The sequence below is a fragment of the Glycine soja genome, chromosome 1 (genome assembly GCF_004193775.1).
Source record: "Glycine soja cultivar W05 chromosome 1, ASM419377v2, whole genome shotgun sequence".
Lineage (NCBI taxonomy): Eukaryota > Viridiplantae > Streptophyta > Magnoliopsida > Fabales > Fabaceae > Glycine > Glycine soja.
This window is the reverse complement of record NC_041002.1, coordinates 27,052,921-27,066,109: the sequence shown is the minus strand read 5'-3', so window position 1 is coordinate 27,066,109 and position 13,189 is coordinate 27,052,921. Positions and strand designations below refer to the sequence as shown.

Below are 13,189 nucleotides of genomic sequence, written 5' to 3'. Positions count from 1 at the left end.
ACCCAACCAATATTGTAAAAAATGCGAGATTACTCGTTGGATTGTATGAGTTACGATCTTTGGAGTCGCTGGCGAGCCAACTCGGGTGAAAGATCAGAGATGATGAGGAACAGTTATGGAACGTGAGTTTTTTCACAAGAACGGTGGAATGTCAACCGTTCCATACCCGATGATGGGTGCAAAGCCTTTTTGACCTAGTTTGAACATGAGGGAAAAAAATCCAATTCGTTGGGTTTACAGGTCGGGTTTTCTAACCAAGTTTGAAAATGAAATTGAAGACCCTATTCTAGGGTTCTAGATGCAAAATTGATACTTCAAGACCCGTCTTAGCAAATTTCATTTGCTCCCCCTTGTTGTCGTTGACCCACTCCACGACTGATTGTCTTCTCCATCATTGGCCACTTTACACCGGTCATCGTCTTTGTTGTTGACTCACTCTATTGCCATTGACAGTGGTCCTTCTCTACGTGTTGTCTATGTATTTCCTCTCTGTAACTGGTAAGTGTTGTCTCTATGTCTCCTCTCTATTCAGAATTTGGTGTTTGGTCCTTCTTTGTGCGTCTTCTCTCTGTCTTTGTTTGGTCCTTCTTTTGTGCGTCTTCTTTGTCTCTATTTAATCCTTCACTCTGCCTCTACGTTTTCTCTCTGTCTTTGTGTTTTTTCCACTTTTGTGTTTTTTGCCATGGAATTATGAATTTATTTTAAATGACTTCTATGTTATGACTTATGATAAGTTATGTTATGAGTTATGAATTTTTGCTTTATTTTGAGTTATTCCCCATATTTCTTGTCTATATTATTTTTTATGTATGTGTATGCTTGTAAATATTTTTTTTATATATTCATATAATTCTTATGAGTCTTGTTACAATCTCGAGTCATGATCTTTTATCTCCCTTTTCGTTTCTTTTCCAGGTTACGAGTTTGACAACATTGGGGCCAACCATATGCAAAAAGGTTGTCCAAGTTTAATTAATACAAGAGTGATGTGGATGTTGAACAAAACCTCCAAGAATGCAAAATAGGCCCTTGTTAAGTGCATAAAGCAAAAACTAGTTGAGATTCACCTTAATAATATTTGGCAAGTTGACGAAAGAAGAAAATTGTGTTTACTAAAAGTTTAAGCTGCTAGGTAATAAAAGAAGAAAATAGTGTTATAAAACAAATAGCCAACACTAAATAATAGTACTATGTTTGTTGTTTAGAGGCTAAGATATAACATAGATAAAAAATAGACTGAACTTCAGTGCTTGAGGTTATGAGGAGATGCCTCATATGAGGAGGATGAAATGTTGCACGATGCTTAACAAGATAAGGGTATTCAATGGGAATATGCTTTTTTAAGTGAGGAGAATGCCTTGCTTGATAAAGTTCCTTTATTGGAATGCAAAAGGCCTGGTAACTTAGAAATGATGCTAGCTCTCAAGGGCTTTTGTTTGCAACATCACCTAGAGTTTTTGTTCATTGCAGAGCCCTGGGTGGATGTAGACAAGATTCGAGCCACTTATTAGGATTCTTTGGGTCTTAAGCGGTTGGCGCTAAAAACTAAAAATTCTTTGGCCCCTAATTTGTGGTGCTTTTGTGTCAAACATTTAAATATGATGATTATTTCAGTTTTAGATCAATTATATTCTTTCTCCTTGGTTCTTAATGGTCAGACCTTCTCTTTTGCTGCTATATATGCCTCCACATCTCATGTACATTGAAAGAAACTATGGGAAGATCTATCCCATTTGTTGCAGATGAATGTTGTTCCTTGGGACTACATGGCAGATTTCAATGCCATTTTGGGAGCCCATGAGAAGTTGGGGGCCTGCCCTGCCCTTTGGGAGCCTTGTCAAGATTTTTCGAGTTTGTTTGATGAAAATGAACTTATACATTTAGATACTCAAGGAACTCGGTATACTTGGTGTAATGGTAGGGCTACTCGGGATAGTATTAATATTCGTCTTGGTAGAATGATATGTAATGATATCTGGCTATCCTCTTGGAAGAAGTTATCCTATTGCACTTTAACTCGTAACTATTTGGATCACCATCCTCTCCTTTTTCGGTGTTTGATTAAGTAAAGTCTTTTCCTTCCATGTTTAAATTTCATAAAATATGGACTGGGCATAAGGATTTTTTGTGGTTGGTCAAGGAAGTTTAGGGAAAACCCATTTTGGGTTGTCCTATGTTTGTGCTTCGTCAGAAACTAAAATTGTTGAAAGTGGAGCTTATTTATTAAAATAAATCAGTGTTTGGTAATGTACATCAAAAAGTTCTTAAAGCTTCAACCAAAGTTGATTTGATTTAGCACATATGAATATCTTAAGGCTTCTTTAATCAATTGCAAGGGAAGAAAAGGAGTCTCAAAGAGTGCTTCAATAAGATCTTCCATTTGAGGAGAACTTCTAGAAAGAAAAGTCTCGTTTAAACTAGGTGACTCATGGGGATCACAATACTGCTTTTTTCCATAGAATGACTAAACTAAAGCATGCTTCATCTTGCAAGCCTATGCTTCGAGATCATAATAGACTGTTAGAGTCTTAAGAGGACATCGAGAATAAAGTAGTGGATTTTTTTCACCAACCTTTATGCATTCGATAACTCATGCAATCCTAATGATCTCATTGAGAAATCAATCCCAACATTGGTTGCTAGTGAAGAAAATGCATTGCTCACCAATATCCCCGACTAAAGACGAGGTGAAATTTGTAGTCTTTAGTATGAATGGTTCAGGAGCTCCTGGCCCGAATGGGTTTAGGGGCTATTTTTTTCCAATATTTTTGGGAGGTTATAGGTAATGATGTATATCATTTAGTGCTTCAATTTTTTATGCAAGATTGGCTTTTGCCTAATTTGAACTCAAAATTAGTGGTTCTTCTTCCTATGTTTCCAGGGGCAGACACCATTGAAAATTTCAAGCCCATTGCATTAGCAAGTTTCTAATTTAAGATGATCACCAATGTCAGAGTTGACAGGCTTGATGCCATTGCTTCTCAAATTGTTTCCCCACAACAACGAGGTTTTAATCGTGGGAGACACATTGAGGAGTGCATTTGTTCAACGTCTGAAGCTTTGAATTTACTTAATAAAAAGACATTTAGTAGCTACCTTGCCATCAAATTAGACATTGAAAAAGTCTTTGATACTCTAGATTGGGATTTTCTTTTGGGTTTTTTTGAGTCCTTTGGCTTTCTCTAGAGATTTTGCAAATGGATTGATATAATTTTTAGATTAGCAAAATTCGTCCTTTGCAGTGAATGGTCAGATTGTTGGTTACTTCAGTTGTAAGCGAGGGGTGTGCCAAGGGAACCCACTCGCACCTCTTCTTTTTTGCTTGGCTAAAGAGGTGTTGAGTTGTTCCATCACTTTGCTTTTAGAAGCTAAAGTAGTTCTTCCAATGGCTTCTCCAAGGGGCTTCAATCCTATTAGCCATTTTTTTTATGTTGATGACCTTATGGTGTTTTGAGGAGGTATGTAGTGTAGTCTATGTCATCTTATGGACTTATTTTCAATATACTGTGAAGCATTAGGCCAAATTCTCAGTCTTGCAAAGTGTAAGATTTTTGAAGGGGTGAAATCCTTTTGTTAGATGAGGGATAAGGGACATTAATAGTTTTCTTGGTATGTCATTGGTAAATCTTCCTTTCATGTATCTTGGTTCTCTTATTTTCATTGGGCGCCCAAAAGCTTGTCACTTCTAACCCATTGTAGACAAGATCAAGTCCAAATCCACAACTTGGAAGGGTGCCTTATTATCGATAATGGGAAGAGCTCAATTAATTAACTTTATCATTCAAGGTATGATAGCTTACACGTTTCATGTCTATGGATGGCCCCAAGCTTTCTTAATCAAGTTGAAAGTTAGATTCACAATATTTTATGGTTAGGGAACATTGAAACCAAAAAATTAGTCACAATTTCTTGGGCTAAAGTTTGCTCTCCTTGGGAGGAAGGGGTTGGGCCTGCATTCATTCAAAGATCTTAATGAGACTTCAATGCTCAAGCTTAGATGGATGATTTTATCTTCGAGTGAGGATTGGGTTGTTGTGTTGAGGACTCGTTTCTTACAAAATAATCATTTGCAGTATGTGAAATATGCTATTTGGTCCTCAACTCGTCATTTTATGCATATTCTTTGTGATAATTCTAGTTCGATAATTGGCTCTTGCCTGAAGATCCACTTTTGGAATGATAAATGTCTTAATGATAAAATCTTTGCTCGTTTAAATTTACCATCACAGGTGGATTCTTCTTTGTAAGCTCAAGTGTCTAATTCTATAGTCAAGTTGGCATGGAATTTCCCCCAACAATTTGTGGACTCTTTCCCTGGCATTGTGAATGATATTTTGGCCATTCCTATCCTTGTCTAGCCTCAGGAGGATTTTTTTATTTGGAAACATACTGATTCTGGTGAGCTTTCTTTGAAAGAAGCTTTTATTTTCTTAAAGTCTCCTTCAAAGCAATTACCTATTTTTAAGACTATATCTAGTCGAATTGTATCCCATCCTCTGAAACTCTTTTGCTTTGGCATTTGTTGCATAATAAGCTCCCCAGTGATGATCAACACCAAAGGAGAAATTATTCTTTCGGTGTGGTTTTGCTCATTATATTTGGAAGTGGTTGGGGGATAGTCTTTCATCCATTATTGACACAATCTCCAGCTATAGAATTTTGTTTCTCTTGGAAGGTTCTTGGAGCCCTTGAGTGAAGGATCTAATTTTAGTTGTTGTGACTTATGCTTGTTGGGGTATCTAGTATGCTACGAATCAGATTCGGTTTTAGAATAAAAAGGCCAGGCTTCAAGAGCTTACTCCATCCATTTTGAATAAAAAGGTAGATTTCTGCATGCTCAAATCTTTTGCAATCATTAGTAGACCTAGTAAGCATTCCATCCCTATCTTAGTAACTTGGCATCCGCCTTTACAAGATTAGGTTAAAGTTATCTATGATGGGGTTGCTAGAGGTTCTCTTGGGATTGTTGTTTGTGGAGGGATATTCAGGGACCATTTTGGTGGATTTCTTGGGAGGGGGAGAGGGGGTTTCCTCTCACCTTGGGGTGAGGCACTCTTTACACGCAAAATTACTTGGTGCAATGTTGCCTATCAACATTGGCTATCAAAGGGGTTAGGCTCACTTACGGCTTGAGTCAGATTCGTAGATAGTAATTAAAGTGTTTTATAGCTTTCATATGATTCCATGGTCTACTTGTATTGACTGGATGGATGGTATGGCTCTCTGTAATGTTTTTTCTTTTCACGTATCACATATTTTTTGGGAGGGGAATAAGTATGTTGATGCATTTTCTAATTATGGTATTGCAAATCATGATTTACTTGGTGCGATACACCCCAATATAGTTTTTATGGGGGGACTTTCTAAGAGAAAGGATAGGGCTTTGGTCTCATAGGTTTAAGTGATTTTCACTGCATGGGTTTCAGTTTAGCTCCCCATATTTATATGTTGTCTTTTTATTCTTTTTTTTAAAATAAATTTTTGGTAATTTTTTGTATCGGATCCTTAGGGCAAGTAAAGCCAACCTAGTTGGAATTTCTTGTCCTCATGGTGATGCTAAACCTTCAACTTATTCAAAAAAAATGTTGTATATTCTTTAATTTTGTGGTTTAACTACATATAATGTTAAGATTAATAGAGGATATGAACAAGTGTGATTGACCCGGTCTTGTCCTATATTTTTTGAGTCTTAGTTTGGTCGAGTTTAGGTTCTCAAAATTAATCCTATCAAAATTTCAAGCGGGATAAGAACATGGGTAAACTTGTCTTAATTCATCTCATGAACACTTTTATGAATACCAACTATCAACAAGATAGAACAATATGAAAAAAATTATTTTAATTTTATTGCTAGGTTTCAAATACTATTTGTCAACACGAAGAGGCAGAGATGAAATGCCATTTTTAAGCATGTTACTACTAGAATTTATAGATTTAACATCGCACGGTTAACATTGGTTTTTCAAAAAATCGATGTTAACTAGAGCACTGTGGCATTTTTGTAAATAAGTCGAGTTAGTTAACATCGAGTTTTAAAAAACCGATGTTAACCTCAAGTAGTTAACATCAGTTTTAACAAAACCGATGTTAAATAGTTGAGGTTAACATTGGTTTTTTTTTTCAAAACTGATGTCAAAGTCGATGTTAACCTCAACTAGTTAACATCGGGTTTTAAAAAATCGATGTTAACCTCAAGTAGTTAACATTGGTTTTGACAAAACCGATGTTAACTAGTTTAGGTAATATCGATTTTTTTAAAAAAAACCGATGTTGTTCTATCCATAAATTAAAACCCGAATTCATTTTTTTCCCCTGCACGCTCAAACCCTCTTTGTCCTTTCTCCTTACTCCTGACCCTGTCACTACCGCAAACTGCACTGCTGAAGCTACAAGTGTCGCTCAAGGTGCAACTACCGCAAACGAGTTGGGGTTCATCACTACCGCGATTGAGGTACGTGACTGCTTGTTTTCTGATAGTTTTAGATTTGAATACTCTTTGTCGTCGACCACATTGTGAACAAACATCCTTTAAATGTAATAAGTAGCCTTAAGGTATTTACGTTGGTAAACATTATTAGCAATAGTCATGACTCTTTCTCTCAATGGGTGCATGAAATGAGCATGAGTGTGTGCATAAGGAATACAGTTTTGATTCACTTTGAGTCATGGCCACTTATCGGTTCTTCAAATACCTTTGGCTCTACGCTAGAGAGTGGAGTTCCAGTGGTTCTTAACCGCATTATCAGTTCAGTTCCAGTGGCTCTGCTACAGTGGCCCACCTATTACCGTACTGGGCATGGGCCGCGATGATGGCGTTGTCCTCTTGGGCCGAGAAGGGGCGGTGCTCCATGGCAGGGATAAGCTATTTGCACCATCGGAGCCGGCATGACTTACCGGACCTTCCCTTAATGTAGCGGTCCTCTCTGCAAATTATATATGCGCTTTGCAAATTTGAGAGTCCTCTCTACTGCATACCTAGCAGTCATGTTATCTTAGAGGACATGTGGTTTTAACTTTATTCAATGTATAATCTCATATAGTCATAGTTTGTCAAAAATAAAAATAACTGGTCTTAGATAAATATTACTTCTATACCGAGCTGATATCATAGGTAAAAGTTTATTTTCTTAATGAATAAGCATTTTTATCTAAGGTATGTGTTTTGAACTACTGTAGGTTGGGTACGAAATTGCGACTAAAAGTACCATTTTGTTTCAAAATAGGCTGACCCAATACAAAGGTATTAACTAAGTGTCAAATAGATGATTCATTGTTTCAAAATAGGCTGACCCAATACATGAGTTAACATTTATGGAGCCCATTTACTATAGATTTATTTGTTTGTTAGAAATTTCAAAACAATTGTTAGTTATCTAAGGTATGTGTTTTGAACTATTGCAGGTTGGGTATGAAATTGTGACTAAAAGTACCATTTTGTTTCAAAATAGGTTGACCCAATACAAAGATATTAACTAAGTGTCAAATAGATGATTCATTGTTTCAAAATAGGCTGACCCAATACACGAGTTAACATCTGTGGAGCCCACTTACTATAGATTTATTTGTTTGTTAGAACTTTCAAAACAAAACAATTGTTAGAAAGTCCCATAGCTTTATCCAAATTATGGTTTAGACATTCTTAACAAAAAACCAAATTACTTTTATTCAACTCTATTTTCTTACTAGATGCAGTATAATATATGTATTCCTTTACTTGAATGCAATACTTGGTCTAGACAAATTAAAATGCAACACTCTATGCCTATGCAAAATCAAAAGACATATGGCCTAAAGTTATCAATCATAACTGGAAATTCATCATTTTGTACTGATATAGAGAATAATGCAGGACTGACCATATTAGATAGCTCCTCCTGTTGGCACACTTGCAATAACACCGGTTGTTTGTTTTCTTAGGGAGTTATTTGTGATCCACTGTTTTCAACTTACCAAAAGAAGATCCTATCAATACATGCTTCTTTTGTCAAACTTGAAATTCCATTCTTATAGTACCCAATAACTCTTATAGTTTGAAAATGTTGAGAACCAATGAATAATGATCGCACTTACACAAAAGCATGGTTCACTACCACTATCATCATCCTCCCCTTCAAACACATATACTTGGGCTCTTTTGTGCTTAAGGTGGTGACCTGGAGTATATTTCTCATCACAAAACATGCATAACCCCTTCATTCTCCTTTCATTCTATTCAGCAGCAGAGTATGATCTATATGGCTTGTCTAGTGTTTGGGCTTTAACTATTTTGGTTATGTTTGGTAGTGGTAACAATGGTTGGCTTCTGTTTGTGTTAATTTTGGTATATGGTGGGTTGGCTCCAGGTGGAAAGTGTGATTTAGAGTGGTTAACAAACACAGAGGGTTTGAGTTTATGTACTTTGGTTGCCTGATAGAGCTTTGCTGATTTTCTTGCTTGTTGAACTGATTTTGGGGTGAACATTCGGACATGCATTTGAGTTTCATACTCTAACCCAATCAAGAAACAACTGATTTTATACTCTTCACTCAACCCCATTCTAGTTAAGATAGTTTCAAATTGATCCAAATACTCAATGATAGTCCCGGAGTGCCTTAAAGACATCAATTCTAACATTGGGTCATCATAAACAACCCCAAATTTGTGTGATAGCATTCACATATTCTTCCCACCCAATAGGATCAGTAGTTAACCTAGATTTTATAAGTGTGGTGCCATTGTAAAACTTTACCATCAAGGTGAATAGCAGCCATTCTATCTTTGCAATTAGTACCATTGCAATAAGTATCGTTGGAGATAACTCTGTATGATTTTATCTTATGATCTTTATGAGGAACCACCCCCATCTCTATTTGATTCCCTTATGTTATCCAAACTCTAGTTCAGACGTCCCTGGTGACGTATAGGAAACTAATTAACATCTAGTCATTATTTATTATTTGGCTTAAATTAAACTTGATCTCTTGGACATGAAAGAAATAATCTATAATTTCCAGATCTTTGTTAAAGTGTTGAACGTGAAATTTTCTGTTTTGATCATGTTATTTATTTTTGTAATAATTGCATGCTATAATTGCTGTAACCAGCATTAGGGTGATGGGGAAAGTGAGTTTTTGTTTTAGGTATGCTTTGTAGATGGAAATTTATGTTTTTTTCCTTCTCCAAGCAAAAGGGTTATGCAACTTATGTTCCTCTGTGTGTTTACTTCTGATTGGGTAAGAACATTGAATTAAGTTTTGAAACAATAGTGAAATTATAAATCAAATTAACTTTCACACAAATGAAAATACAAGCAAAAAGGTTTGTTTCCTTTTCACCATTTATTTGAGTTGTACAATAGTAAAACTGTAAAAAGCGGAAGGAAGCAATAAATAATAAAACTTTTGAAACAAATTAGTCTTAAAGTTTGTTTATGTTATAAACTTGAACTGGTGCACAGATAGAGATATGTTGTTTTAAAGTTTGGTGAGATTTCAGTTTTACATTATTTCATTATTACACCACCCCAATAAATTCAAAGCATTAGCTATCACCAATGAGAGCGAGAATGTTCGTGTTTACTTTTTTTTTGTGTTGTCACTTTATCCACACTTTTATTTTGTCTAATTACTGGATTCTTTTTGTCGTGACTACATAGCCTGTGACTGTTCCAGTTTATTTATTTATAATCCATTTGGATAAATTAGTTCTGGGTTTAAAAATTATAATAAAAAAATTGAAAAATACAAGTAATTATTTGCTGTTATTTTAGCTTTCAACTTGAAATTAGAATGTGAAACATGTCATAACCTTAAATAACCAGAATTTGATTTGTTTGTTATAAATTTATCCTAAACAGGTTGATCCTAATTATCAAGTTTGGGCCTCTGGAGATACCTCAAGGCAATCTTTTGGGACAGGTGAAATCTGAAATAATGCTTGATGGCAATTGCCACTGCTACTGGCCTTAAATAAAGAATGAATAAATTACACTAGTTAATTCTAAGGTTTTGTGAAATTACTTTTTCTTTTAACTTTTTTAACATTAACATTAACCTTCTTTGTAGACTGCTTTTGAGTTGGGAAAAAGGAACCATACCCACCACATTTTGCACCTAAAAACAAATACTGCTCTTTCATTTCTCAATACAAGGTTCGACTTTTATTATTCCAGTCATCTTTAATTCTATTATAAAATTTGCAATTAGTAGACAAAACTAGCTATCTAGCTAGGTAATAAATACCCAGGGTGAACATGACATCCATCTATTTATAGGAAAATTCTTCTATGAAATTGCATTTCGGGCAGGATCACCTATTTATAAGGAAAATGCAAAAAGAATGAGTAAAACGGCCCAAGTAATTTTTAGGTCCTATTCAAGTAACCTTATTAATTTAGGTCATGTTCAACACTTAGAAACTCAAATTGTTTCAATTGAACTTAGCTGAGTAATTTTTTGAAATTCACAAAGAGCTACCCTCATCCCAAGCTTTTATCATATATTCTCCGCAATTGTATAAAACAATTGAAACCCATCCATTACCCTGTGTGTATCTGCATTGGCAAGTCATAGGATTGAGCAACTTCCAAACTTTGTAAGAAGATGTAGTCAATAAGATTTTTATTTGCAATACGGACAGGCTTCCCAACTGAAAGTATAGAATGGTGAGTAAGAATATCCTGAAACAAATCATATTAAAACCAAACTGCACACCCTACTCACCAATCAACACCTGCCTCAGCCCCTCCTCAACATCCTTTTTAGTAACATTAGTATTGATTTCTAGGCCACTGCAGTATGTAGGTATGCTTTTCAATCCAAAGATATCACCAGAAACTGTAATAGTATTGCTAAGGAATCCAGCTAAAACATTATATACTTATAAAGCTAAGACCACATTATGTGTGTGTGTAGAGAGCGAGAGAGACATATGAAGGATATGAATTTAACTTTGAGACAAATGCTTTAGTAAATGAATCCACTGTCCAAGAAGATCCATCAGGCCAGTCCTTCAGGGAACATCAAATTTAGATATATAAATAGCTTATACTTAGAGGCAGAATATAAATAAAATTGCAAATTGAAGGATGCAATTAAACAGGAGTTGGCAAAATAAGAAATTGAGCAATTGCATCTTACCCAACAAGATTTAATTTCTTCAAATTTTCCATTTTAGACTTAACAACTACATAATAATCCCCAAACATAATGAAACATTCATTGTTTAGAAAAATAAAAGAAAAGAGAACAAAATTTGATATGACTAATTATATAACTATAGGCATCAAGCAAAGCAGAGAATGCATTCTGATTTGATCAATTAGGGTTCTCAGAATTCAGAAAGCAAACAACTTTATGGCCTACTATCATGCTCAAATGTCTTGGACATCTAAACATCCTAAGACTATAAGGATAACATTCCTTTTTTTTTTCCAGTCAAAGACAATAGGATGTAAAATGTTGAAAAATAAATCTCTTGTCAGTTTCTATCTTCCTTTATTTTTTCTTGAAGCTATCCATTGGCACATGTGTAGTTTGTTGTTTAACACTCAAAATTCACAAAATCCAAACTGAACTTATGATATAAAGTTAATCAATATTGTGATTTAATTGAAATTTGTATTTTTAACAAAGACTATGGAATCCCTACTTAAAGAAAATTCTTAGACAGATTATGTTCAAGACATTCATTAGTAGTAAACACTTTACAAAACCCTATAAATAAGTAAACAAATGAAGCCTTTGGAATACCCATAATGAAAGCCCATATGCAAAACTACTAGTCTAGAATGAATCTAGCAAAACACAACATTTTTTGTCTCCTTGTTTCAAAACTTTTTTTTTATTACTTAATATTATCAAATACTTGCATAGAAAGCAAGTAACACAGATGCCTCAAATTTTGAAAGCCTAAGTTATAGCTTCAAAAACACAATAGGGATTTGAATATAATATTCTCCTTCCTGCATAAGTAACCAAGTTGAAATGAAATACTACAATGCAAATGCAGCAAGCAAAAAAATAATAAAAAAATAGCCAAAGAGAAGAACAAACTATGTAGATGGCATGGCCACCAATACAAGTAAAAGAAAGACAACAATAAAGAACCTAAAACAATATAAGATGCCTAATAATCATGGGAATGCAGATTAAGAGTGAATGTGTTTAGGTATCTCACCTCATCAAGGATTTCCTCAGCCAACCGTTCAATTCTTAAGATTCTACCAAAAAGAGGTGTAAAACTCCTATGCCATTCTATATCATGTTTTTTGTCCAATTCTAAGCCATCATCAATAAGTATGGCAGAGATTCTTGTAGCTTTGAAGCATGTTGAGTAGATGGATTGCATTCCAGATACTCTACGATGTTCTTCAACACCTTGCAAAGATACCTCAGATCCATACAGCTAAGCAATTTCTCTTAAATTTCTCTAACATTTCATAATAGCCAGTCATAATAAGATTCGTGACTAAAAATAAAGTTTGACTAACAAAAATTCAACAAGATAATATTTTAGCAAATATTGGTTGAACGCTGAAGTGTCAACTAATACATAGTATATGCTACAAAGTTAAGAGAGTAAAGGTGATTGACCATTGACCAAGGTGTTGAAAAAGCCAAAGAGAAGAAGTTTAGTTACCTTCAAAGACACAATGTGTGGTGAGAAAGTAACGGCATCACCATAGGCTTTAGAGAAGGCATAGATACAAGCAAAGTTGGAATCAAGAGAAACTATGTTGTGAGTACGAGACAATTAAATATTTGTGAGTAAGAGCATTTCACAAGGAACATTAAACAAAATTAGGAAAGAGACAAACAAAATCGGAGGTAATTTTGATGATTTTCATTGTTTTAAACTGTAAATTCACTTTTTGTTATACATTGTAATGATAACTTTCAATAATCTTTAATTTCTACAGGATGTGCAAAAGAAGGCACAGACCATCCAGAAACAAAACATTGCCCCTCACGTGTTGTCTCGTGGGGGTTATGAATATTTAGAAAATAAGTTGATGGATGAGAAGAGAAAGGGAAAACTGGAGGAAGCTGCTCAATCCGAAAGCACTGACACCATGATTGATCCTCTATCTCCCATCAGACGACACGTGAAGTGGAAGATGGCCCGCATGAAGAAAACTGACCAAATAACGTCTAAGGCAGCAAAGGAAATTACTGAGAAGATTGTAAGTCACTTTCAATTAATAATTGTA

At 34.9% G+C, this 13,189-nt stretch overlaps 1 pseudogene; it reads right to left on the bottom strand.

Moving 5' to 3' along the window:
• Positions 1–10,502: 10,502 nt before the first annotated feature.
• LOC114419681 lies at positions 10,503–12,729 on the bottom strand (annotated as a pseudogene).
• Positions 12,730–13,189: the final 460 nt, after the last annotated feature.